Source organism: Tasmannia lanceolata, unplaced genomic scaffold, assembly GCF_043159265.1.
Source record: "Tasmannia lanceolata isolate RefF3 unplaced genomic scaffold, GAP_Taslan_0.1 ptg000005l, whole genome shotgun sequence".
NCBI classification, from domain to species: domain Eukaryota; kingdom Viridiplantae; phylum Streptophyta; class Magnoliopsida; order Canellales; family Winteraceae; genus Tasmannia; species Tasmannia lanceolata.
This window is the reverse complement of record NW_027518682.1, coordinates 5,899,812-5,927,006: the sequence shown is the minus strand read 5'-3', so window position 1 is coordinate 5,927,006 and position 27,195 is coordinate 5,899,812. Positions and strand designations below refer to the sequence as shown.

The following is a 27,195-nucleotide window of genomic DNA, read 5'->3' as shown; positions in this document are numbered from 1 at the left end:
TTGGATAGCAAATCCTCATGTATATATAGGGATTGTCTAGGCAATTTCACATGAAGCCATTGCACGGCCCCTCTTTTTTCAAGAGAGAAGAGCCAACTCATAGCTGAATTTGTCTTATTCCTATGTGCAACAGGAACTATAAAGCATGTTAATATGATGCATCTTGACTTGCGTAGAAGAAAAGAGCTTTAAAATGATTGTGTTTTTACATTTAATTGTGAATTTCGATGATATTTTCGTAATTCACGAAAACTAAAGGGAGATGATATTTTCACCCCCTCTGCAATACGCATTCCCCCTGTTGAGAAAATCCGCCAGGCAATCCGATCCGGTCATGCACAAATTTAACGGAAAAGAAAATTAACAAGCAACAAGATCAACACCAAGATTTTACGTGATTCGGCCAAGCTTACTCCACGGGCGAGAAACACGATCTTCCACTATGAGAAAAATAATATACAAGGATTACAATGGATTAATCACAAACTCACAAACCTGCAGCCCTTTCCTTTCTTCGCTCACCCTAGATCACACACAAGAGTAACTGGAGCGAAAACCCCAAGAGGAACCCAATAGAAAACCCAAGGAAGAAACCCTTTTTCTCCTTCTCTCCTTCTCTCTCACTCTCTTTCTCTTTCTCTCTCTTTTTTCTCTAACTAAGGGGCAGCCGACACACCTCTCTCTACTATTGCTGTTCTTCCACACAAGAAAACCTACTCTCTTTTTAGTATTTAGGTTTTCCCCAAAACCTAAAAAGATGGCTTTCCTTTTTGCCTCAAACGAATCCCACTGCAATTGGGAAACAAGGCTAGAAATAAGGAACCTTTCCAACAATCTCCACCTTGGCTTATTTCCCAGTTACCTGAAGATTTTCCGTTGATGTCGCCACCGATCCGTTGTCACTGCAAATCACCATTGGCCTTCTGAAGTACCAGCTACACACCCCTCGAATCACCTTGGTTCTGACTCCTCCCGATTCGATCAACACGGCCAATACACATGTATAGTTGCCAACCCGTTGACTCACCCAGTCAACCTTGGAGAGGGATCTCGATCCATCCTCCCCAACGCAGGTACCATCATCCTCTCAATATCGTCTGCAACCTGAAAACTAGTCTCTGCCCAAGCTGCGAAAGAGACCCTACTTGTGCACACACCATTACCATGTTTCCATCTAACCATCGAGATCTTAGGAACACTAATCACCGTGTCCCCGACCTGACGATACAATCCGCCACACTTCTCGCCTTTCATCAGAACCATGCAGCCACGTGTGATTTTCATGGCTTCACCTGCAGCTGAAAACCTGCAACCCTTGGAGTCCAACTGGCCAAGAGATACTAGATTCTTCTGTATCTTTGGGACATATGCCACACCACCTAAAATACAAACCACTCCACCAAACATTTTGATCTTCACCGTCCCAACTCTCGTGATGTCACAAGTAGACCCGTCACCCAAGGACACTACACCCGCCCTTGTCTCATGGAACGTATCAAAATATTCTCTCCTAGAGCATACATGAACATAGCTCCCTGAATTTAAAATCCGCCCATCATGAGGAGAAGTGTGATTACATGTAGAGACTGTGAAAACGTCTCCAAACTCTTCGCCCTGTTCATCTGTTACCACCACCGCCGTATTCGTAGCACCATTGTCCGCCTGGTCAGCTCGTTTTGGACAATCCCGCTTGATGTGGTCATATTCCTTGCAGCGGTAACACTGCACACCTTTTCCACCGACCCTGGATCTTGACTTGCCTTTTCCTGATCCCCTGTCAGACGACCTTCCCTTTGATTCCCACCATGAACAACCAACCCTTGTTCTTCACTTGCACTAAGAACGGGTTTCTTCCGCATCTCATTCGATAAGAGCGACGCCGTAACTTCTTCCAACTTTATCGTATCCTTACCATAGAGTAAGGTTGTCACTAGTTTGTCATACGAATCCGGAAGCGAAGTAAGAAGCAAAAGGGCCTTGTCTTCTTCCTTCAACTTTTCATCAACCTTGCGGACTTCATCCACAAGCCCGTTGAACATTATAATGTGTTCTAGAAGATCCTCGACTTCCTGCATCTTCAACCCGTATAATTGTCGCTTCAGATACAACCTGTTGGCCAAGCTTTTCCAACTTCTCCCATAAATTAGGCGCATCTTCTTCTTCCATAACGTTAAATATAACGCTATCTGTCAGACATAGTCGAATCGTGCTGACCGCCTTCGACTCAATGTCTTCCCACTCGGCACCCGTCATCTTCTCTGGCTTCCCATCCTTTCCCTTTAACGCCTTAGCCAAGCCCTATTGAACTAGGATGTCCTTCACCCTTATCTGCCATAGGGTGAAATTGCCCTTTCCGTCAAATCTATCGATGTTGAACTGGGTAGAACTCGATTTTACCGTCATCTCATATTACTTCGCACTTCTCAGTGTAGCGCTCCACGTTGAACAAGAATCTTCTTTGATTATCTTTCCACCCCCAGAAATGGCTCTAACCCCGATCCAACCACAACTCCCACAATCACTCCACCCGGCCTCGACGATCACTCCACCTGAGCTCTGATACCAATTGTTGAGAAAATCTGCCGGACAATTCGATCCGATCGTGTACAAATTTAACGGAAACGTAAATTAACACAAGCAACAAGATGAACACCAAGATTTTACGTGGTTCGGCCAAGTCTATTCCACGGCCGAGAAACACGATCTTTCACTATGAGAAAAACAATACACAAGGATTACAATGGATAAATCACAAACCCACAAACCTGCAACCCTTTTCTTGCTTCCCTCACCCAAGACCGCACACAAGAGTAACCCGAGAGAAAAGCCCAAGAGAAATCCCAAGAGGAACCCAAGAGAAAACCCAAGGAAGAAACCCTTTTTTTCCTTCTCTCCGTCTCTCTCTTTTTTCTCTAACTAAGAGGCAGCCGACACACCTCTCTCTACTCTTGTTGTTCTTCCACAAGAAAACCCACTCTCTTTTTAGTATTTAGGTTTTCCCCCAAAACCTAAAAGGTTGGCTTTCCTTTTTGCCTCAAACAAATCCCACTGCAATTGGGAAACAAGTCTGGAAATAAGGCAACTTTCCAACAGCCCTCCTTATAACGTGAACAGTGAGCAACTCTAACGCTTTTTGACGTCAAATCACATTAAAAGGGGGGCGAATATGTACTTCCACGGCCCAGGGGGTGGGGGGTGGGAAGGGTGGGGTTAAATATCAGCGCCCAAACTAAATACTTGCATATTAGTCAAAAGAAGGAAAAATTTCGCTCTCTAGGCTCATGGATCTGGTAAATGAGGCAATTGTTTGACTCGGCCACTGTATAAATGGGCTACATTGCTCAAAATGGAAGTCATTGAACAACCTTAGCTCCTTGGTTAGTTAAATTTTTGTTGAATGTCGATTATTATTTGTTTTTCACTCTAATTTTCTTTGCTATCCATTTGTAGGCCAGCTAAATGGCCAATTGCCTTGAATTTGGGCAATGACCTCACCACTAAGGAAACAGTGTATGAGGATCTCCCTCCTTATCTTTGAGATTTACTTAAATCTCTTTATATCTCTTTTAACCAGATCAATGGTTTCGACCACACGTTCAGTGGAAATGATAAGGAGGACAAGCCATGAGACTTTGTTAAATGAGGCATGCTAGCAAACACTCCTTACAAAAAATGCTAATTATCCCTCTTGATTAAAAGCCAATAATTTCAATCGAACTACTTCCCTTTGTTTTTCTTACTTGGATGTAGACTGTCATCCCTATAAAGTATCAATCTTCCTAATGCTTCCTACTAAATTCCATTTCTTGTTCTTTTCTTATTATCTTTAAAGGGAATGCCCCTTTCCCAAGGAAACTTCCCTTCCCTTATTTTTATATTGTTCGTGGGACATAGGTTTAGTGCTTTATTTTATATTTTTTCCATGATAACCATCTAAGAGTAACATATTTTACTAACACCCCATTTTATGTTGTCTTCAACTTGATGGCATTTGTTTACTACAACCAGTTATTCTGCTGTTCTTAAGTCCATAGAGGTAGAAAGTCTCCTTCCTCTCCTAGTTTCCTTCGCCTTTCTGCGCAACCAACAAACCCTAATCTCACTTTCTCTTAACTTCTTACTTAGTTCACATCGTCTGGACCGTTTACCACCATGACCCAGGACAGCTTGGCTCTCATGTTTCACTACTTAGCATCTTGCCTTAGTTAAGAATCTAAAACCTGTTCTCACTCAATAAAGAAATCCTACTAGGTAAGAATATTCTTGACTTGTTCTTTTTGTACAGCACAGAATTAAGGTTTCCCAACTCATTCTCACGACTAAGAAACTAGTTCAACTTGACCAATGTACTAAGCCATGTCTTCTCCTTTCCGGCTTTTTCGGGCCAGTTGATCATATTGCCTTTATTATAATCTAGGGTTTGTTATTAGAGATTTTATATGGTGTGGGGTCGGATAGTCTGTATTTTACATAAAGTACTGTACGGCCAACTTCACATGATGATCCAAACCGTTCATTTGTTGGGTCACACCATAAATAGGCTGTGGCTCAAAAATCATTTCCATAAGATGATCTAACCATCGATCTATAGAGGCCGGTTTCTATAAAGTGCAGTCCGTCAATAGATTGGAGAGTTAGGATCACCACTGGAAATGATTTTTGGGGCACAGCCTATTTACGTTTTAACCCATCAAATGAATGGTTTGGATCATCCAATGAACTGGCCGTAAATAGTTTTTGAAAAATACTTGACTTTACGGCCACAAACCATATAAAATCTCTATTATTATAGTGATTTTATATGTTGTGTAGACCCGGCAAAATGGTACCTGTACCCGCGGGTACACCCGACCCGCAGCGAAATTTACGGGTAGCATTTTCTTTACCCGTTATAAAATATCAAAACAACCCGCACCCGTGACTAGCGGTGCGTCTGGGTCGGGCCCTGGTGCCCGCGGGTTACCCGCAAAACTTAGGTTACGGTTTTTTCATCGGTTTTTCAAACTCTTTTTTCTCCTTCCGCAGTTATCAGTAATGAGGGTGCTCTCACTGGAGAAGAAGAATAAGAAGAAGAAAGCCAAGTCCCCTTCAACTACGAACTCAGTAGAGGAGAAAATCCCCCATTCAGATGCCTCCGAGGATGAAAAAATCCATGAATCATTAGAAAATGGATTATAATCTTCAGATAATGAGGTAAATACTAATTTCAATTATAATATCTTCAAAATCGTTTCTTTATTCCACTAGGAAAAAAAACGTATCTTATTTATGGAGGAACATGGGGATGAAGTTGCCGAAGCAGATCTGAGAGTTGAAGAGAGCGATTAGTCCGAAGATGAGGTCTGTTGTATCAAATTAGGGTTATTAATCACTTCAATTCCTCTTGGATTGTATTTGATTTGTGGATTTTGATCTTTTGCAGGTCGCTCCTCAAAATACGGTGGATTTTAATCTTTTGCAGGTTACCTGCGGGTTTACCCAACCCGAACGGGTTGGGTCTGGGTACATGAAAAACCTACCCGTAGAATCGCGGGTATTTTTTATCCGTACTGGCGGGTATCGTACCCGCACAGGTCGTACCCATTTGCCGGGTCTAATGTTGTGTGCACGTGAAATCCAATATTTTTCAAAAAGTCATGTGGGGTCCACTCCATAGGATGATCAAAACCGTTCATTTGTTGGGCCACAACGTAAATAGTCTGTACCAATAAATTGTATGGTTATGATCATCCTATGGAGATGATTTATGGGGAGGGGGGGATCGCCCTGTGTGAATTTAATATGTGTTCCCCATTACCGTGCCAATGGGAGCAGTGAACGACTTTCAGATGGGACTTCTAAGTGTCTCACGGACTGCTGAAGTGGTCCTTTAGCTTAATGCCAATCTAATTATGTAATTACTAGTAGTAGTTTATTAGCAAAATAATGTTTGAATGATGTTGAAATTTTCAATTAAATGAAGAAAAAGTTTCCTCGTCGACAAGTTGCTTTCGGTTAATCTGTTCATAAATTAACCTGTCCATTTCACTATCATTTGAAAAATGTACCATCCAAATTAACAAACATTCTTTTTAATTATTGGTAATGACAAATATAGAGCCAACGCGATAAGGTCTTTCCTAAAAAAAATAATCAATTATTTAAATTCGACAGCGTGTGATGTTTCTTAGCAGTGAAGGATTATTAGAGACTATGGGATCTATCCACATTCATATGGAAGAACTTATATAGTTATATGGATACCCTCTCTTTCATGATCAAGTTCTTCATTTAGCAAAGTTTATCACAAAATTAAAAGAAAATCACATATGAAAAAATACACCCGTATACGGGAAATTGAAGCTAAGATCAAATAAGAACCTTCTATAGATGAATAGAAACTTATAGAGCATATAGGGGATGAGAAAACGGTTCCTACACATATGTGTAGAGAGTTCTCTATATACTAGCTTAAAATACAGTGGGGGCCCACATTGTTTGGGTGATCCAAGCTATCCATTTTAAAGGCCCTCACATAGATAGGGTGTCTACAAAAAATCAGATCCATAAGATCATTCCAACCTTACGATTTGTGGAGGTAAAATGGATGTCTTTAAACCTTCACAAATTAGTCCATTTTTTGCCTCCACAATTCGAATGGTTAGGATGATCCTATGGATCTGATTTTTTATGGACACCCTATCTATATGAGGGCCTTGAAAATGAATGGTTTGGATCACCCAAATAATGTGGCCCCCACTGTATTTTAAGCTAGTGTGTAGAGAACTTATCTACACATATGTGTAGGAACCGTTTTCTCACAGGGGATATGGCAATAATTAAATCAGTGAACCGAAATAAGTAAACATAGTGCTGATCAATCAACAATTCTATTAGCAAATATAGGAAAACCCGTTAAAAATGCACTGAAAGCTAATTCTAAAGTATTTAAATGAAATCCAGATTGATCACCTTGTTCTCCATCTATGGGACAAGTGTAATATAATCAATACAGACCTTGAAAATATGGCTAATAGTATCTATACAAGCAATAAATAATGGATCATCATGTGTTAAACTCTGGCAAGCCTCAAGAGCTTTTCCAATATTTTGTACTAGTACTTGAATGATTTCTTACCCTCCAAGAGATTAGCTAATGAAATCACCTTCCCAAGAAGAAGTTTGAGTATCATTTGTGTGGGTATGAGTTAGTGATGAGCATTCAAGCTCCGATCCTCCACCAATGGGTGAGACGGTCCAGACAAGCAAGCTAATCGGACCCAAAATTTACAATCTAATGAACTTGTATTTAGGCGATTTATATTTTGCACGAACCTGTGATCGACTTAGTCCCACTGATTACCCTATAGATAATGGGGAAGTGATATATTCACCCATTTTTTTACTCGGGACAGTCCCACTGATTACCTTATTGTATTTATGACTACTATTTTAAACTAGAGGGGTTGTCCCAAGTAAGAAAAGAGGGAGAATATATCATTTCCCAATTTAATGGTTCAATGGGTATGATTTAGACCAAAAAATGGGTCCATATATGCCTGACCTGATCACACGATAAATTTTTTTTTTTTTTAATGGCCACTACAAGAAAAATATTATGTTTTAAAGAAGTACTAAAATGTGTAAATCACAACGTAGATCCAAAATCATCCATTTTAGAAGGTAATTAGGACAAAAGTAACATTAAATTGGGCTAGGCCGGATTCGGGCCCATTCTATTTTGTCAAAAGTTTAGTTGGGCTCTGGCCCATTGACAACCCTTTTTTTACTTGGGATAGTCTCCTCTAGTTTATTTATGACAACTCTTTTATGCTTGTGGGGTTGTCCAAAGTAAAAAAAAAGCGGCCAATATATTCTTTCCCCAAATTCTATTACTCAAAGTTGTGGCCTGTGGGACCCATACCATTTGGGAAAAAGTACAGGGAAATGATATATCCGCCCCCTTTTCTTTCTCATGTTGTAGTATAAAAAGAGTAGGCATGAATACACTAGAGGGGGTACACTAGAAGGGGTTGGCCCGAAGAAGAGAGGTGACTACATCAATTCCGAAATGTGGTACTTCTGCAGATATTTTTCATTGGATCCACTGGTTCGTGATAAAAATCGTCATCCACTAGGCCCTAAATGGATGGCCTATATATTGAAAATCTCCTGCATAAGACAATCCTAACCCTCCAATTTGTAGGGATATTTAAAGATGAAGATTTAGGGATAGACTATCCACGTTGGGACCAAGAAATGAATGGTTCAGATCAATGCATTTGGTCCCGCATGATCTGAATACGAAAAGGGTTGGATACTTGGATTGGGTTGAGGCCAACCCTTTTTTTTTTATTGGTAAGCTGGGGTTAGGCAGACCCAGACTAGATATATTAGAATACGAAAAGTATTACAATGAGAACATAGAGGCAAACCCACCTAGAAAAGGGGGCAAAACAGCAAGAACAAAATAGACTCAAATGAGCTACAAGAGATTCATTTAAACAAAATCAAAACCAACTGAGGCCTGAAATAAAACAACTTCCGGAGGGGAAGGTAAACCCTTGCGGAACCCTTGCCCAACTCAAGGCTTGGGTTGGGCAAGGGTTGGCTAGGTTAGGCAAGGGTTGAGGCCAACCCTTGCCCAACCCAAGATAGCATTACCTCAACAGTAAACCGACCCAACCCGAGCCTTGGGTTGAGGATGGTCAACCCTAACTCAATTCACCCCTAATTATCTCAACTTAACCCAACCCATCTAACATGAAATCGGGTAAGGGCTCACCTACGGCCAAACAGAATAATACAAGAAAAAAATATTACCCAAAGAAAATCATGATAAAATTAGAGGACGGGTTGGGTTGCCAAGGCCTCAACCCTTACCCAACCCAAAATTAAATCGGGTGGCCTTTTCCAATCCTAACCCAACCCAAACCCGAGGAAATGCAAACCCAACCCGAGCCAAATTCGGGTTGAACCTGTCGGTTCGGGTTGAGCCCGACCAAAGTTGCACCTCTAGATATTCTGCCCTGCATTTAACAAATAAAATTTGGGCGATGATAAATTCGCACCCTTGTATAGGAGGGTTTGTGGCTGACTTTAACGCTTTTTAACGCCAATTCACGTTAAAGGTGTGCGAATTATCCTACATAAGGGTGCGAATTTACCATTTCCCAGTTTGCACGAGTACGATTAAGTATGCAGTCAAACACCGAATTTCCCCCTCTTTCGCGAAATTCAGGGTTTGACACACTCTGTTTCGTGCTTTTCTTGCGGTGTTACTTTTGAAACTTCAAACCGAAGTTTCCTTTTTTGCACTGTTTCGTGAACGGCCGGGATTAAAAGAGAATTGTAACGGTACTTTGACGCCCTTAGTCAGGGAATGGCCGGGATTAAAAGAGAATTGCCACGGTACTTTGACGCCGTTAGTAAGGCAAACTTTCTAATTTGTGCGGGACAAAATTTTCTTTCCATTTTCCCTCGTTCGAGAGTTTGTTTAGAGAGAGAGAGAGAGAGAGAGAGAGGGGGTTTTTTCCCTCTCCAACGAAGGGTTTTGGTCAAGAAACTGTACGAATTCGGATTCAAGGGTTTTCTTCAGCATTATCCATGTCCGCGCTCGTCAATTACGTCGGTAAGCTTCGGATCTTCGTTCTTTTCTTTATGGATATGGGGTTTGTATTAGGGTTTGTGGTTTTACGGATCTTGTGGATTTTAGGGTTTGTTTTTAGATCGGAATAGTATTTGAGATTGTAGATTCATGTCCTCTCGATTTCCTTTTTCACATTTTTGCAGGTTCGGATGGTTTTCAGCGTTTCGGATTTTAAGTATCCGTGTTTTGAATTTTGTGGTTTGATGGTTTTGTTTGTAGATCGGTTCGGATCTTAGATTTTGCTTATGCAGATCTTCTTCTGGCTAGCGCCTCGTGTATTTCGGGTTGGATTAGAATTTATTTATGATTATTAGGGTCCTCATTTACACACCTATTGTTTCTGAATTGGATTTTTTGTGTTTTCAACTATTTTATTTTCCTCATCGTCTTCAAATCTGTTTGTGGAGGCTGAAAATGCATTTGATTTCTTATTGTTTCTTGTGTCTGATGTAGAAATTGCTGCTATCTTCAGTGAGGGACAAGTTGCATCAATCAGTGTAGATTGTAGCTTGGATTAAAGCAAGGGTTAAAGGTTTTTTTTTGACAACGCTAATTGAATCATTCAGGTTAGGAACACATTGTGTTCTCTACATATACCTTTTCATCTCTTTATTAATCTATTATTCTAATGAAAGCCTCTCTTCTAAAGAGAGAAAAAATCTCACGTCCATGCGTCTCATCATTACCTATTTACCATTCTTTTTCTGATATAAATGAAAACCCAAAAAAGACAAATCTTCTTTTTCTGATATAAATGAAAACATAAAAAAACCCGGAAGGGTGTGGCTCTTTGGCGCAAAGTCATGGGTTTGCTCCCCAGTGACGAGCGTTCGAATCCCCCCTTGCTTACCCGATGCGCGTGGTTTCCGGGTGATTGCGCTCATCCGTAGGGAAATAGTCCTACCCCCGAAGGGGGTGGGGACACCCTTCGTTACCAAAAAAAAAAATGAAAACCCAAAAAAGATAAATCCTCCTTTCCTTCCAAAGCTACAATTAACTTTTTTCACAACTTTTTCCTTAAAAAATATGCACGTATAAAATGCACATTGTTGAATTTTCAAAATACGCCTTTTTTTTCATTTGGTGGGAAAAGTGGGAGCAATAACCATGACCTTAAACATCTGGTTCACTTAGAATCAAGGTTTTTAAGGCCCTGATATTTTTATTTTTCATTTTTTTTGGGGGATGAAGTTAATGAGGCTGTGACCATTAAAAAAAAAGGTTCATGAAGCTTCGATTAAAGGCGAATGCATTTGAAGTTGATGGGAATAGTATCAGGTGAGGGTTTCTTTTCGTCTCTGTGTGTTTTTATGGGTGGTTTTATATGCTGGTATGCTTTTCTTTCGGTTTCTACCTTGGGTTTTTTATCCTTTTATTGTTTAATTTATGTCCTTTTCCCTTTTATTTTTTCTTAGTTAATATTTGATTGGTGTTTTTATGTTCTATTAATTTGTTGGTATTCTAGTTGTTGGGTTTTGTTTTATTTCTCTTATTTTGTTTTCATTGCTATGGTCGTCAGTTGCTATCTGATAGTTGAAGATTGTAATACCTTACTTTATGTTCTTAAATTATTTTATTGAACTAGTTGCAGACCCGTGCGATGCACGGGGTGAGGAAAAAATATGCTTTAAAATTAAAAATATCTCCATGCTTTCGTTAATAAAGAAAAATAAAACTGTTAATAAAAATGCATTATAAACCATGGAAATGGAAACAAAAATAAGGAATGAAATCCAGCACACAACAGTACCACCATTCTATCCACTTATTCTAGGCATATCATTACACATGTTAAGAAGTCCTCTTTATTTAGAATTTTAAGTCTAAAAGTAAAGCAATAAAACATTTGTTTAAGTTTCTTTGCTAAAACTATTATTTTAGTATATTAGGAGAGGGCGAGCCTTGGCGCAAAGGTAAGGTATCTTTAAAAAAAACTTGCATGATTCTATACAAGGAGCTCTTTTTTGATTTCTTCGAAATGACTGATCCTCTGCTCTCTAATCTGATTTGTTGTTGCTGCTGAAACAAAACCATCCATAGTTAAAATATAGAAGAAAACTAACCCAAAAGCTATCTAAAATCAGGAAGGAAAAAAAAAGGAATTTCAGATTAGGGTTTGGAGGGAATGGGTCAATAGAGAGTTGGGGTCAGGGAAAGGGCAGCGATGGGGATGAGAGAGATGGAGGTTCTGTGTGAGAAGCGGAGAGAAGAAGTTAGGGATGACAAAGGGCAGCGATGGGGCTGAGAGAGAGAGAGAGAGAGAGAGAGAGAGAGAGAGAGAGAGAGAGAGAGAGAGAGAGTCTTTTGGAGATTAGGGTTTTCTAAAATTGCGGGATAGAGGAGGGGCTGACACGTGGAGCAGCCTCAGCTCCCCACATTCAGCTTTTTTAAAATTAGCATGTTTGATCATTCTTTTTTTTACATCTGGAAAAAAAATTCATTCTTTTTACTCTAGTAAGATGGGTTTACACCATTCACCATAAGCAACACAGCAATTGCCGGAAGTACGTGGGATATTGAGTAATAGAAACAATTTTGCTTAAGTATGTGGAATATTGAGTAATAGAAACAATTTTGCTATAATCATGGGACGGCGTGGAGAATTTTTCTCCAATAAATAGAAACAATTTTGCTAAATTGTGGGATATTGAGTAATAGAAACAATTTTGCTAAAATCGTGGGACATAGTGGAGATTTTTTCTCCAATAAATAGAAACAATTTTGCTAAAATACGTGGGATATTGAGTAATAGAAACAATTTTGCTAAAAACTTGAGATATCTACAATCGAAATATATCACGTATAGAGAGAGTTATACGTTTTTTGAGTAAGGGTGCCAGAGGTGGCTCACCCACGTTATCTAGGATTCCTTTTTACATATATATTAATGGAATACGTAATGAAGAAAATTAGGATGAAAACTGTTGGAAAAAAATATAATGGAAATACATAATTAGAAAAAAGAGAGGAGATCTATAGTTAATTATAAAATTTAAATAAGAATTTGAGTTTATAATAACCTTGATATATATTACTTAACTATAGACTAATAGATTAGGTGGATATTTTCTCCACTATCTTCACAACCATTTATGGTCGAGGAGTGTAGGAGACTGGGAACAAAGCAGGTGCATCTTGACATATGTTTTATAATTTTAATTGTTAATTTTACTAAGAGTAGGAAACGAAATTAACTTTATAAAAGTGCATGAGAGGGCGAATCAGAAACGATTTCGCATATAGAAAGATCTCCATCAATTAAACTAACGGCTGCTTTTATTGTAGCAACTATTTAACTCCACCATTGGCGTCAACCGAAAATGAGATAGAAACGATTAGGGTGTGTTCGGTAACAATTATTAAAATGGTTTGCGCCTATTTTTTTAGGTGTCAGTGAATGAGGAAGCAACAAAAACGCGAAAAAGTTGTTCGGCAAACACGTCCAACCAAAGTCTTGCCACCGATGTAATTTCTTGAGTGCTTCAAGTTGACTGACATTTCAGATTTCATATGTATTTTTTTGCAAATTGCATGAACAGCACCATGCTGAAACATTCAATGAGGAGCACAGCCTGATATAGAACACTCGCATACTCAATCAGAAATAGCAAATCAATCCCATTAGGCACCTTTTGAGTTCAGGTAACGTGCTGAAGATATTCAACTATTACCTGGAGAGATCAGAAATAGTATACATGCAAACCATAACTGTTGCCTTCCATTTAAGTATCATGGATGTAAAAGAACCAAAATTATTACAATCTAAATAGAAGTGTCAACAGCACACTCTCATAAGTCATATCATTCAAGGGAAGAAGAAAAAGAAATAATGCGAGGAAGGTTCCATTTCATTAATGCGTCAAGTAGAAGAACAAAAGAGAGAGATGGTTGTAAGAGTATAGATGGAAAGTAGTGTCACAGTCCAAAGCTTGCATGCCGTTCAGTTTGACAATGGCTAGCCAAAAACAAACATGAAACAGCAAACACACAAAAAGAAATCAGAATAAAAACAGAGTATCTGTCCCGGTAAGAGAAGAAATGAACTCATCACAGGGTGAAAATTTCAGAACTTGCTAAACTATATTTAAAACTCTCTACACTATATGAAAATTTTAACAAAAGAATTGTAAACGTTTCTGTTTTTAGCATGTTTGATCATTCTTTTTTTTACATCTGGAAAAAAAATCGCTTCATTCCAACAGGACATGTTTCTCTCGGGCATTCTCTCGAACACATAACATTAGCATTTTATAGCCTTTAGTCGTAGAATTAAAATAAAAAAGACACAAAGAACCCCGCAGGTTAACAACATAATGATCACAATCCTGCAAGGTAAAAAATATCTTTAAGAGACAAAAAAAAAAAAAACAAAAAGATTAGCATAGAAAAGTCTACATATTCCTCATTCGACCCAATCCAAAATCAATGCTCCTTCTTGCACATAAGAATGAACCGCACATTAGGTGGCATCCATTGCAACAATCAAATCATGCCCCAAATTGAGTAGCAAATCCAAAGAACCCCTGTAGATGGATAGATTTTAGATAGTTGAATACCTACATTTCTACAAATTGATGTAAAATCTGCACAAAAAAAAAACAGATTGTGAAAAAAATGTAAAGAACAGTTTAAAATAATTGTTACTTTGTCTTTTTACTCTAGTAAGATGGGTTTACACCATTCACCATAAGCAACACAGCAATTGCCGGAAATCGCACGAGGAAAGGAAAACCTAAGAGAGAGAGAGAGAGGTTTTCGTGAGAGTAGAATGTCAATATGAATAGGAAAAAATAAGATGCAGAATATAAAAAAATGGATATGGAAAAATGGGCACACATTCAGCTGTAAATTTAAGATCTAAGTAAACAGCAAAAGTTGCATTTCTTACCTTACGAACCAAAAGAAACTTCAATGAAACCAGAAACTTTGATAACCATCTCGCTGGGATGGGCTTTCCTGCCACAGGTTTAGGGAAGGAGGAAAGAGGGAAAGAGAGGGATGGAAGAAGAAAGGAGGAATATAGAGGGGACAAATGATTTCAGAGAGAGAGATTTAAGTAATTAAATGATTCGGGAGGGTGCAAAGGGGTTTAATGGGTCTTTTCTAAAACTGACCAACATAAACGTTTTACGTTTCATATGCGTCTTTTCTGAAAGAGCTTAAAAACAGAGATATGTGTGGGATTAAATCGATTTGTAAAGGGTTGACGTTTCATATGCGTCTTTTCTGAAGGGACGTGGCATATATAGGATGGCTGTTATAGAGGGGGTGCCACGTGGCATATATAGGATGGCTCTTGCAAAGGGGGTGCCACGTGGCATATATAGGATGGCTCTTGCAAAGGGGGTGCCACGTGGCACACCCTCAGCGTACCACATCCAGTTTTATATATAAGTATAGATTTCATGAAATATCTTTGGTTAGAAAATTTGTATGATGAAAAAATTCCTAATAATGATCCAAATCTTTTTTGGAATCGGATATACATGCACAACTAGTACAAATATGTTGAGATTTAGGCTGAAAATGAGGTAGATTGAAAGTGCAGCTGTATGCTGAAGAGCAATTTCCAATGGTTTGTGGAGCATTTTGGTACTGATAATATCGGTACACAGATGGGAGACGAGAAGAAATGGAAGAATCCCACTTTGTATTTTGCCAAACAATGCAATATGGTATGCAATTGCCGATAATCATTTTTAGTGGAAGAAGAATAAGAGATGAGTTATTGGAGATAATAGGAACAGAAGAACTTCAAATATGTTGAGATTTAGGAGATTTATGCTGAAAATGAGGTAGATCAAAAGAGCAGTTGAGGCTACAGTGCATTTTCCAATGGATTTTTGTGGATTTTGGTATTGAAAATGTCAGTACACGGTGATAGGAGATGAGAACAAATAGAAGAAGCCCATTTGGTATTTTGCTAAACAATGCAATATGGTATGTAGTTTCTGATTTTTGTGGATTTTGGTATTGAAAATGAAAATGTCAGTACACGGTGATAGGAGATGAGAACAAATAGAAGAAGCCCATTTGGTATTTTGCTAAACAATGCAATATGGTATGTAGCTTCTGATAATCATTGTTCAAAGAAGAAGAATGGAGACGAGAGAGATGAGTTCTTGGAGAGAAAAGGGATCGAAGAATTTCATAGATCCTTGCTTATTAGTGCCAACGATGTGATGTAGATCATGATTGAAGTCTTAACGGATCTACTCAAGATCAAAAGAGATTTGGCCAGGAACTGAGATTAAGGCTTTGGCTAACGTTCAATAATGAGAATTCCGAGAAACAATTGAAAGGAAAGTTGAGAAATAGCTTTCCACCATGAAAAGTGACCAGATCTATTTAAGACTCATTCTGGAGTTAAAACCTTTGTGAATCTGTTAAACGATGGCAGATCTCTAGTTTCTTATTTCAGATCTTTTTTTTTTGAATGGCTTATTATTATTTATTTATTTCAGATCTTATTCATCATAGAACTTAAAGAACTGGATTCAAGTGGTTCTATAAGAACAACGTGTATTAGAACTGTGTTGCAACAGTCCTTAATTGATACTAAAATGATGTTCTACAAGCGTCCGATTCTATCTCTTTTTGGAATATCTTAGATAGAAACGATCCTTAGCACGAAGGTGAAGACGTCACAAGGAGTACACAACTACTATGTATGCACAGTTGTAGAAAATAGATAGGAAGTAAGGATGGAATTTTGTACGAATAGATCTATATCATATTGGACAGTAAAATGGAAATATCAAGCCTGAGAGTTAAATGTTCACAGACAAATAACCAAGTCTTAATGCTTCATAGTGATCTTGATTATTAATCTTTATCCATAGTCAACATAAGTAGGTAGATCATCTTTGCCACTCTATATGTTCTAAAGGAAAGAAATATGCAGAACATAACTATGGAAATAGGAGAAAATTTTGGAAGAAAACAGACACTACAATATTTGATTTCCAGTAAGGTAGTAATAGGAACTAGACTAGACTAAAAGAAGAAGACTCGTTACATTCAATCTGAAAGAAAGATGGAAATGAAAGGCCTCACTCTCCCTAGGAATTTCTCCTCTACTCTCTCTCGAGTCCTCTTCTTCAAGCTCTCTTCTAACACCAAGAACTGTCTCCATGAGGAGAAGATGAAAATTTCCAAATCTAAAAAGTGCTCAAAATGAGACCCCTCACCTTTATTTGTAGGGGGAGGTAGCGGCCTTGAGCGAATCCCTTGCTGCCACTTGTCCTTCTTGCCTGCTCATGGCTGTCTGGAAGCTGATGTGGCATGCCATGTGGCTTCATAGTAGCTGCCAATGGTTGTGGTCCCCTTGCTTAATGTGGTCCCCATTGGGTAAGGGAAGAAGATCTGACGGCCCATGTGGATTGCTTCCATAGACGATCTCAAAAGGCGAAAATCTAGTGGAGTGGTTCATCATTAAGTTGAATTCAAACTCAATCTTAGGGATGATCGAATCCAAACTTCCCAAGCTCTTGACGCTACTTCGCAACAAATTCCCGAGCGGTCTTGTTAACTACCTCTGTTTGACCATTAGTTCGCGGATGGTAAGGGTAGCTAAACTTTAAGTCGGTTCCAAACTTCTTCCAAAGACTGCCAAAATGGCTCAAAAACTTAGTGTCCCTATCAGACGTAATATGGTATTCTATGATGACGAAAATGCTCTGCGAAATAAAGGTTGACTATGCGACTCGCGTATATGGTCGTATTACACGGAACAAAATGAGCCATCTTTTATACCGTTCGGATTGACTAACTCAATCCTTTGAGTTGCGGAGGAAGAATTTGAATTGCGGAGGAAGAACAAGAAGTAAAATTCTTGCCAAATAACTAGAAAACCTTTTCTTCTTTTCTAAAAAACTCTTATTACATATTGCTGCTAACACTTTAAATGGAGGGCTACCCATTAAGGACATGACATGACATCATGACAACTACCATATTCTGCACCTCGGACTTGTGTTTTATTGTGAAATTTATCTCTTGCAGGTAAGCAACCCATTTGGGATGACTTTCACTCAAATTCTGCTACTCTTCTTGAAATTTAAGGGTTTGATGGCCCAAATATAGTCCGAATTCCCTCCGGACCAGATAATGTCACAGATAGTACATGGCTTAAACTACGACGAAAAGCTCGAGGTGAAATATCCCGTAACGACCTATCGGCTATGCTCATGACTCAAATCCTGAGGTATTCGATTGCCCATCCAACTTCTTTAGGCTGTGCACGTGGACCCAGCACACTGACGAGTCGCCACGATACATAAGCCCTGCCTTTTACCAGGGGGAAATTCCAACCCTTTTAAGTAGTTTTAGAGTGTTTATTCTCCCTAATTTCTCCTTGTTTAGCTTACTCGTTTATAGCTTAAGGATGGTCAAGCTAATCAAGGTAAATTTTCTCGACTAAAACTAACCTCCATCGTCCAAATCCAATCGCCGGGCGATTTCCTCGACTCATATCAATCAAATTAGATGAATCTGTCTAAATCATTCACATCGATCTTCATGTCTTTGATGAGCTTACTAAGAATTACGATCCTCAAGTAATCGATGAGATAAGTGAAATATCGCGTAACGACCTATGGACCTTTCTTATAACTCACATACTCAATGTGATCCATGGGTTAGGTAAAATATTTCGTTTCTACCTATAAGCCTCACTAACAATTCAGATCCTCAGGTAATTGATGGGCTTCATAAAATATCTAGTAACGAACTATATGCCTTGCTTGGAACTCAGATTCTTAGGTAATTTCTGGGCTGGATGGAATATCCTGTAACTACCTAATGACCTTGGTCAGAAGTTTGATCATTAGCCCAATATTTCCCTTCTGTCTCCTTGTCTTTTACGCGTATCTTTTCACCTAATCTCACTCTAATTTCCCTATCTGAAAATTTTCCCTTTTTGCCGAAGGGTCCATTTTCCAATTATTGCTGTAGCTATTTCTTTAGCATCTTTTTGAAACTCCCTCACGAAGAAGACCAGGGTCGAAGCCTTGCACGATCAAGGTACGGGTTTCCCTTCATCTTTATTTCATTCTTCGAAACCTACTTTCATATTTGATACTTTCTCCACTTATTTGCTTTTACCAGCCCCATGTTCATCACACTCAGTCCCTTACTCTCCATACATCTACACACTCAAGCCATAACCCCTTAGCTTACTTGGACATATAAAGGTATTTTATCCTGGCAAACGAGTCAAAAATTCATTGTAAAATACTTATCTATGCCAAGAAAGGTAGGGGTTGTGATTTGTATGTTTAATAGATGTTTGTTGTAGGGTATGTAGCTAAGGGTGATAAAGATGGGGACCGGTATGGGCAAATTAGTGTTATATAAATTTGATAGAAATAGGGTTGGCTGGAATGAAGTGAAGATGTGTTGGAACCCCTATCTTGATCGTGCAAGTTTTGACCATGTAACGACCTCTTGGTCGAGGAGTGTCCAAGAGATGCTGGAGAAATAAATGCAGCACTGATTGGTAAATGGAGTGTTCCGGCCACAAGCGAGAGTTCAGGTGAGGAAATTAGGGGAAAATATTATGCGACAAAGGGAAAGATTGAGGAGAAGTGGAGGCTGCAATTCGCTGCATAAGAGGATAATAAAATGGGGTGAAAGACTGCTGTGACAACTGGTAAATAAGTGGCGAAACAGAGAGAACAACAAGCTTCTCAGCCAGGGATCTGGAGGAGGAAAATGGGAAAGGAGGTGAGAAGTTATTGTAGCACCGATTGAAACGAATATGAGGAGAGGACTGAGATGAGGAACGGTGGAGAGAAAGGAGGCGGTTGTAATATCCAGCATTGGGAAACTAGGAGCTAGAGATTGGGCTGTGGTAGGCCGATCATTGGAAAATGTTCTAGACTCTTATCTATGAAATAAGATCGATCGTTCTAGATTATTTCCGAAGGTCTCCGACTAATTATCTCATACGGACCTATCGCCCTTACTCATAATTTTCGATCCTCCCGTAATCGATGGGCTTGGTGAATTATTTTTTAATGACCCGTCAGAATTACTCATTGCTCAGATTCTCAGCCAATCAATGGGTTAGGTGAAATATCCCGTAACGACTTATTGGCCCTAGAATTCAGATACTTAGGTAATCGATGGGCTGGGTGAAATATCCCGTAACGACCTATTGGCTATGCTCATGACTCAAATCCTTAGGTATTCGATTGCCCATCTAACTTCTTTAGGCTGAGCACGTGGACCCAGCACACTGACGAGTCGCCACGATCCTAAGCCCTGCCTTTTACGAAGGAGAAATTCCAACCCTTTTAAGTAGTTTTAGAGTGTTTATTCTCACCAATTTCTCCGTGTTTAGCTTACTCGTTTGTAGCTTAAGGATGGTCAAGCTAATCAAGGTGAATTTTCTCAACTAAAACTAACCTCCATCGTCCAAATCCAATCGCCGGCCGATTTCCTCGACTCATATCAATCAAATTAGATGAATCGGTCTAAATCATTCACATCGATCTTCATGTCTTTGATTAGCTTACTAAGTATTACGATCCTCAACTAATCGATGAGATAAGTGAAATATCGCGTAACGACCTATGGACCTTCCTTATAACTCACATACTCAATGTGATCGATAGGTTAGGTAAAATATTTCATTACTACCTATAAGCCTCACTAACAATTCAGATCCTCAAGTAATTGATGGGCTTCATAAAATATCTAGTAACGAACTATATGCCTTGCTTGGAACTCAGATTCTTAGGTAATTTATGAGCTGGATGGAATATCCCGTAACTTCCTAATGACCTTGTTCAGAAGTTTGATCATTAGCCCAATATTTCCCTTCTGTCTACTTGTCTTTTACGCGTATCTTTTCCCCTAATCTCACACTAATTTCCCTATCTGAAATTTTTTTTTTTTTGCTTAAGGGTCCCTTTTCCAATTGTTGTTGTAGCTATTTCTTTAGCATCTCTTTGAAACTTCCTCACAAAGAAGACCAGGGTCGAAACCTTGCACGATCAAGGTATGGGTTTCCCTTCATCTTTGTTTCATTCTTCGAAACCTACTTTCATATTTGATACTTTTTCCACTTATTGGCTATGCTCATGACTCAAATCCTTAGGTATTCGATTTCCCATCCAACTTCTTTAGGCTGTGCACGTGGACCCCGCACACTGACGAGTTGCCACGTTACCTAAGCCCTGCCTTTTACCAGGGGCAAATTCCAACGCTTTCTTGGACATATTTAGGTATTTTATCCTGTCAAACGAGTCAAAAATTCATTGTAAAACACTTATCTATGCCAAGAAAAGTAGGGGTTGTGATTCGTATGTTTAATGGATGTTTGTTGTAGGGTATGGAGCTAAGGGTGATAAAGATGGGGACCGGTATAGGCAAATTAGTTTTATATAAATTTGATAGAAGTTGGGTTGGCTTGATTGAATTAAAGATGTATTGGAACCCCCTAGCTTGATCTTGCATGTTTTGACCTTGTAACGACCTCTTGGTCGAGGAGTGTCCAAGAGATGCTGGAGAAATAAATGTAGCACTGATTGGCAAAGAGTGTTCCAGCCACAAGAGAGAGTTTAGGTAAGGAAATTAGGGGAAAAGATTATGCACTGATTGGAACCCCCTAGCTCGATCGGTCTAGATTGTTTCAGAAGGTCTTCGAGTAATTATCTCATAGGGACCTATCGCCCTTAATCATAATTTTCGATCCTCCTGTAATCGATGGGCTTGGTGAATTATTTTTTAATGACCCGTCAGACTTACTCATAGCTCAGATTCTCAGCCAATAGATGGGTTAGGTGAAATATCCCGTCACGACTTATTGGCCCTAGAATTCAGATACTTAGGTAATCGATGGGCTGGGTGAAATATCCCGTAACGACTTATTGGCCCTAGAATTCAGATACTTAGGTAATCGATGTGCTAGGTGAAATATCCCGTAACGACTAGGGCTGTAAATGAGCCGAGCCGAGCTGAGCTTTGGGGTGTTCGGGCTCGGCTCGTTTAGTTTTTAAGAAGCTCGTGTTCGGCTCGGCTCGTTTAGTTTTCGAAAAAGCTCGGCTCGGCTCGGATTTTGAAATAGTATAGAAAGCTCAGCTCGGGCTCGGTTCGGCTCGTCTCAAGAATGATAAAAACATACATCTATGGGATTTGAACACAAGATCCCTCTAAATCCAGTGCCTTAACTACTAGGCCAAACCGTCATTTGTAATAAACAACCCACGTTCTTTTATTTTATATATAAAAAACAAACATAATCCAAGCTTTAAAGCTCGGGTTGGCTCAGCTCGTTTATGAACCGAGCCTAAAAAGCTCACGAGCTTTTCCGAGCCGAACTATACATAGCTCAAGTTTGGCTCGTTTATTTTGGCGTGCCTACTTTTTGGGCTCGGGTTCGGCTCGTTTAGTAAACGAACGAGCCCGAGCTGAGCTTTTAACGAGCCGAACCGAAACATGTTCGCGAGCCGGGTCGGTTCATTTGCAGCCCTAGTAACGACCTACTGGCTATGCTCATGACTCAAATCCTTAGGTATTCGATTGCCCATCCAACTTCTTTAGGCTGAGCACGTGGACCCAACACACTGGGGAGTCACCGCGATACCTAAGCCCGGCCTTTTACCATGGTAGAAATTCCAACCCTTTTAAGTAGTTTTAGAGTGTTTATTCTCACCAATTTCTCCGTATTTAGCTTACACTTTTTTAGCTTAAGGATGGTCAAGCTAATCAAGGCAAATTTTCTCAACTAAAACTAACCTCCTTCGTCGAAAACCAATCGTCGGGCAATTTCGTCTACTCATATCAATCAAATCAAATGAATCGGTCTATATCATTCACAACGATCTTCATGTCTTTGATCAGCTTATTAAGAATTACGATCCTCAAGTAATCGATGAGATGAGTGAAATATCGCGTAACGACCTATCGACCTTGCTAGGTAAAATATTTCATTACTACCTATAAGCCTCACTAACAATTCAGATCCACAGGTAATTGATGGGCTTGATAAAATATCTAGTAACGAACTATATGCCTTGCTAGGAAATCAAATTCTTAGGTAAATTATGGGCTGGATGGAATATCCCGTAACTACCTAATGACCTTGGTCAGAAGTTTGATCATTAGCCCAATATTTCCCTTCTATCTCCTTGTCTTTTACGCGTATCTTTTCCCCTAATCTCACTTGAATTTCCCTATCTGAAAATTTTCTCTTGTTGCTGAAGGGTCCCTTTTCCAATTGTTGTTGTAGCTATTTCTTTAGCATCTATTTGAAACTCCCTCACGAAAAAGACGTACTTTCATATTTCCTACTTTCTCCACTTATTTGCTTTTACCAGCCCCATCTTCATCGCACTCAGTCCCTTACTCTCCATACATCCACACACTGAAGCCATAACCCCTTAGCTTTCTTGGACATATGTAGGTATTTTATCCTGTCAAACGGGTCACAAATTCATTGTAAACTACTTATCTATGCCAAGAAAGGTAGGGGTTGTGATTTGTATGTTTAATGGGTGTTTGTTGTAGGGTATGGAGCTAAGGGTGATAAAGATGGGGACCGATATAGGCAAATTAGTGTTATATAAATTTGATAGAAATTGGGTTGGCTTGAATGAATTAAAGATGTATTGGAACCCCTAGCTTGATCGTGCAAGTTTTGACCATGTAACGACCTCTTGGTCGAGGAGTGTCCAAGAGATGCTGGAGAAATAAATGTAGCACTGATTGGCAAAGAGTGTTCCAGCCACAAGAGAGAGTTTAGGTAAGGAAATTAGGGGAAAAGATTATGCGACAAAGGGAAAGATTGAGGAGAAGTGGAGGCTGCAATTCGGTGCATAAGAGGATAATAAAATGGGGTGAAGGACTGCTGTGACAACTGGTAAATAAGTGGCGAAACAGAGAGAACAACAAGCTTCTCAGCCTGGGATCTGGAGGAGGAAAATGGGAAAGGAGGTGAGAAGTTATTGTAGCACCGATTCAAACAAATATGAGGAGAGGATTGAGATGAGGAACGGTGGAGAGAAAGGAGGTGGTATTAAGTTCCAGCATTGGGAAACTAGGAGCTAGAGATAGGGCAGTGGTAGGCCGATCCTTGGAAAATGTTCTAGACTCTTATCTATGACATAAGATCGATCGGTCTAGATTATTTCAGAAGGTCTTCGACTAATTATCACATAGAGACCTATCCCTCTTACTCCTAATTTTCGATCTCCCCGTAATCAATGGGCTTGGTGAAATATTTTTTAAAGACCCGTCAGAATTATTCAGAGCGCAGATTCTCAGCCAATCGATGGGTTAGGTGAAATATCCAGTAACGACGTATTGGGCCTAGAATTCAGATACTTAGGTAATCGATGGGCTGGGTGAAATATCCCGTAACGACCTATCGGCTATGCTCATGACTCAAATCCTTAGGTATTTGATTGCCCATCCAACTTCTTTAGGTTGAGCACGAGGACCCAGCACACTGACGAGTCGCCATGATACCTAAGCCTGGCCTTTTACCATGTGGGAAATTCCAACCCTTTTGAGTAGTTTTAGAGTGTTTATTCTCATCAATTTGTCTTTGTTTAGCTTACTCGTTTATAGCGTAAGGGGATGGTCAAGCTAACTAGGTAAATTTTCTCAACTGAAAATAACCTCCTTCCAAATCCAATCACCGGGCGATTTCCTCGGCTCATATCAATCAAATCAGATGAATCAGTCTAAATCATTCACAGCGATCTTCATGTCTTTGATCAGCTTACTATGAATTACGACCCTCAAGTAATTGATGAGATGAGTGAAATATCGCGTAATGACCTATCGACCTTCCTTATAACTGACATACTCAGTGTGATCCATGTGTTACGTAAAATATTTCATTACTACCTATAAGCCTCACTAACAATTCGGATCCTCAGGTAATTGATGGGCTTGATAAAATATCTAGTAACGAACCATATGCCTTGCTTGGAACTCAGATTCTAAGGTAATCTATGGGCTGGGTGGAATATCCCGTAACTACATAATGACCTTGGTCAGAACTTTGATCATTAGCCTAATATTTTCCCTCTGTCTTCTTGTCTTTTATGCCTATCTTTTCCCCTAATCTCACTCTAATTTCCCTATCTGGAAATTTTCTCTTGTTGCCGAAGGGTTGTTTTTCCAATCGTTCTTGTAGCTATTTCTTTTGCATTTCTTTGAAACTCCTTCACGAAGGAGACCGGGGACGATGCCTTGCACGATCAAGGTACGGGTTTCCCTTCACCTTGATTTTATTCCTAGAAACCTACTTTCATATTTGATACTTTCTACACATTTACTTTTACCAGCCCCATCTTTATCACACTCAGTCCCTTACTCTCCATACATCCACACACTCAAGCCACAACCCCTTAGCTTTCTTGGACATATGTAGGTATTTTCTCCTGTCAAACAAATCAAAAATTCATTGTAAAATACTTATCTATGCCAAGAAAGGTAGGGGTATTGATTTGTTTGTTTAATAGATGTTTTTTGTAGGGTATGGAGCTAAGGGTGATAAAGATGGGGACCGGTATAGGCAAATTGGTGTTATATAAATTTGATAGAAATTGGGTTGGCTTGAATGAAGTAAAGATGTATTTGGAACCCCTAGCTTGATCGTGCAAGTTTTGACTATATAACGACGTCTTGGTCGAGGAGTGTCCCGGCGATGCTAGAGAAATAAATGCAGCACTGTTTGGCAAAGGGACTGTTCCAGCCACAAGAGAGTTCATGTGAGGAAATTAGGGGTTGGATTTGGGGAAAAGATTATGCGACAATGGGAAAGATTGAGGAGAAGTGGAGGCTGCAATCCGATGCATAAGAGGATAATAAAATGGGGTGAAGGACTGCTGTGACAACTGGTAAATAAGTGGCGAAACAGAGAGAACAACAAGCTTCTCAGCCAGGGATCTGGAGGAGGAAAATGGGAAAGGAGGTGAGAAGTTATTGTAGCACCGATTGAAACAAATATGAGGAGAGGATTGAGATGAGGAACAGTGGAGAGAAAGGAGGCGGTTGTAATATCCAGCATTGGGAAACAAGGAGCTAGAGATAGGGCGGTGGTAGGCCGATCATTGAAAAATGTTCTACTCTTATCTATGACACAAGATCGATCGGTCTAGATTATTTCAGTTGGTCTCCGACTAATTATCTCATAGGGACCTATCGCCCTTACTCATAATTTTCGATCCTCCCGTAATCGATGGGCTTGGTGAATTATTTTTTAATGACCCGTCAGAATTACTCATAGCTCAGATTCTCAGCGAATCAATGGGTGAGGTGAAATATCCCGTAACGACTTATCGGCCCTAGAATTCAGATGCTTAGGTAATCGATGGGCTCGGTGAAATATCCCGTAACGCCCTATCGGCTATGCTCATGACTCAAATTCTTAGGTATTCGATTGCCCATCCAACTTTTTTAGGCTTAGCACATGGACCCAACACACTGAGGAGTCACTACGATACCTAAGCCCGGCCTTTTACCATGGGAGAAATTCCAACCCTTTTAAGTAGTTTTAGAGTGTTTATTCTCACCAATTTCTCCTTCTTTAGCTTACTCTTTTATTGCTTAACAGTGGTCATGCTAATCAAGGTAAATTTTCTCAACTAAAACTAACCTCCTTCGTCCAAAACCAATCGCGGGTGATTTCCTCGACTCATATCAATCAAATCACATGAATCGGTCTAAATTATTCACAACGATCTTCATGTCTTTGATAAGCTTACTAAGAATTACGATCCTCAAGTAATCGTTGAGATGAGTGAAATATCACGTAACGACCTTTCGACCTTCCTTATAACTCATCTACTCAATGTGATCCATGGGCTAGGTAAAATATTTCATTACTACCTATAATCCTCACTAACAATTCAGATCCTCGGGTAATTGATGGGCTTGATAAAATGTTGTAACGAACTATATGCCTTGCTTGGAACTCAGATTCTTAGGTAATCTATGGGCTAGATGGAATATCCCGTAATTACCTAATGACCTTGCTCAGAAATTTGATCATTAGCCCAATATTTCCCCTCTGTCGCCTTGTCTTTTATGCATATCTTTTCTACTAATCTCACTCTAATTTACCTATCTGAAAATTTTCTCTTGTTGCCGAAGCGTTCCTTTTCCAATCGTTGTTGTAGCTATTTCTTTAGCATCTCTTTGAGACTCCTTCACGAAGAAGGCCAGGGTCAAAGCCTTGCACGATCAAGGTACGGGTTTCCCTTCATCTTTGTTTCATTCTTGGAAACCTACTTTCATATTTGATATTTTCTACACTTATTTGCTTTTACCGGCCCCATCTTCATCACACTCAGTCCCTTACTCTCCATACATCCACACACTCAAGCTACAACCCCTTAGTTTTCTTGGACATATGTAGGTATTTTATCCTGTCAAACAAATCACAAATTCATTGGAAAATACTTTTCTTTGCCAAGAAAGGTAGGGGTTGTGATTTGTATGTTTAATTGATGATTGTTGTAGGGTATGGAGCTAAGGGTGATAAAGTTGGGGACCAATGTAGGCAAATTAGTGTTATATAAATTTGATAGAATTTGGGTTGGCTTGAA

At 39.5% G+C, this 27,195-nt stretch overlaps 1 long non-coding RNA gene across 1 annotated transcript in view; it reads left to right on the top strand.

Moving 5' to 3' along the window:
* The first annotated feature begins 9,450 nt into the window (after positions 1-9,450).
* LOC143876515 (uncharacterized) overlaps positions 9,451-27,195 on the top strand; it is a 30,963-nt gene continuing 13,218 nt past the window's right edge. Inside the window, exons 1-2 of the long non-coding RNA XR_013250407.1 lie at positions 9,451-9,610; positions 10,082-10,194. This is a non-coding gene — a long non-coding RNA (uncharacterized LOC143876515). The remainder of the gene's footprint in view (positions 9,611-10,081; positions 10,195-27,195) is intronic.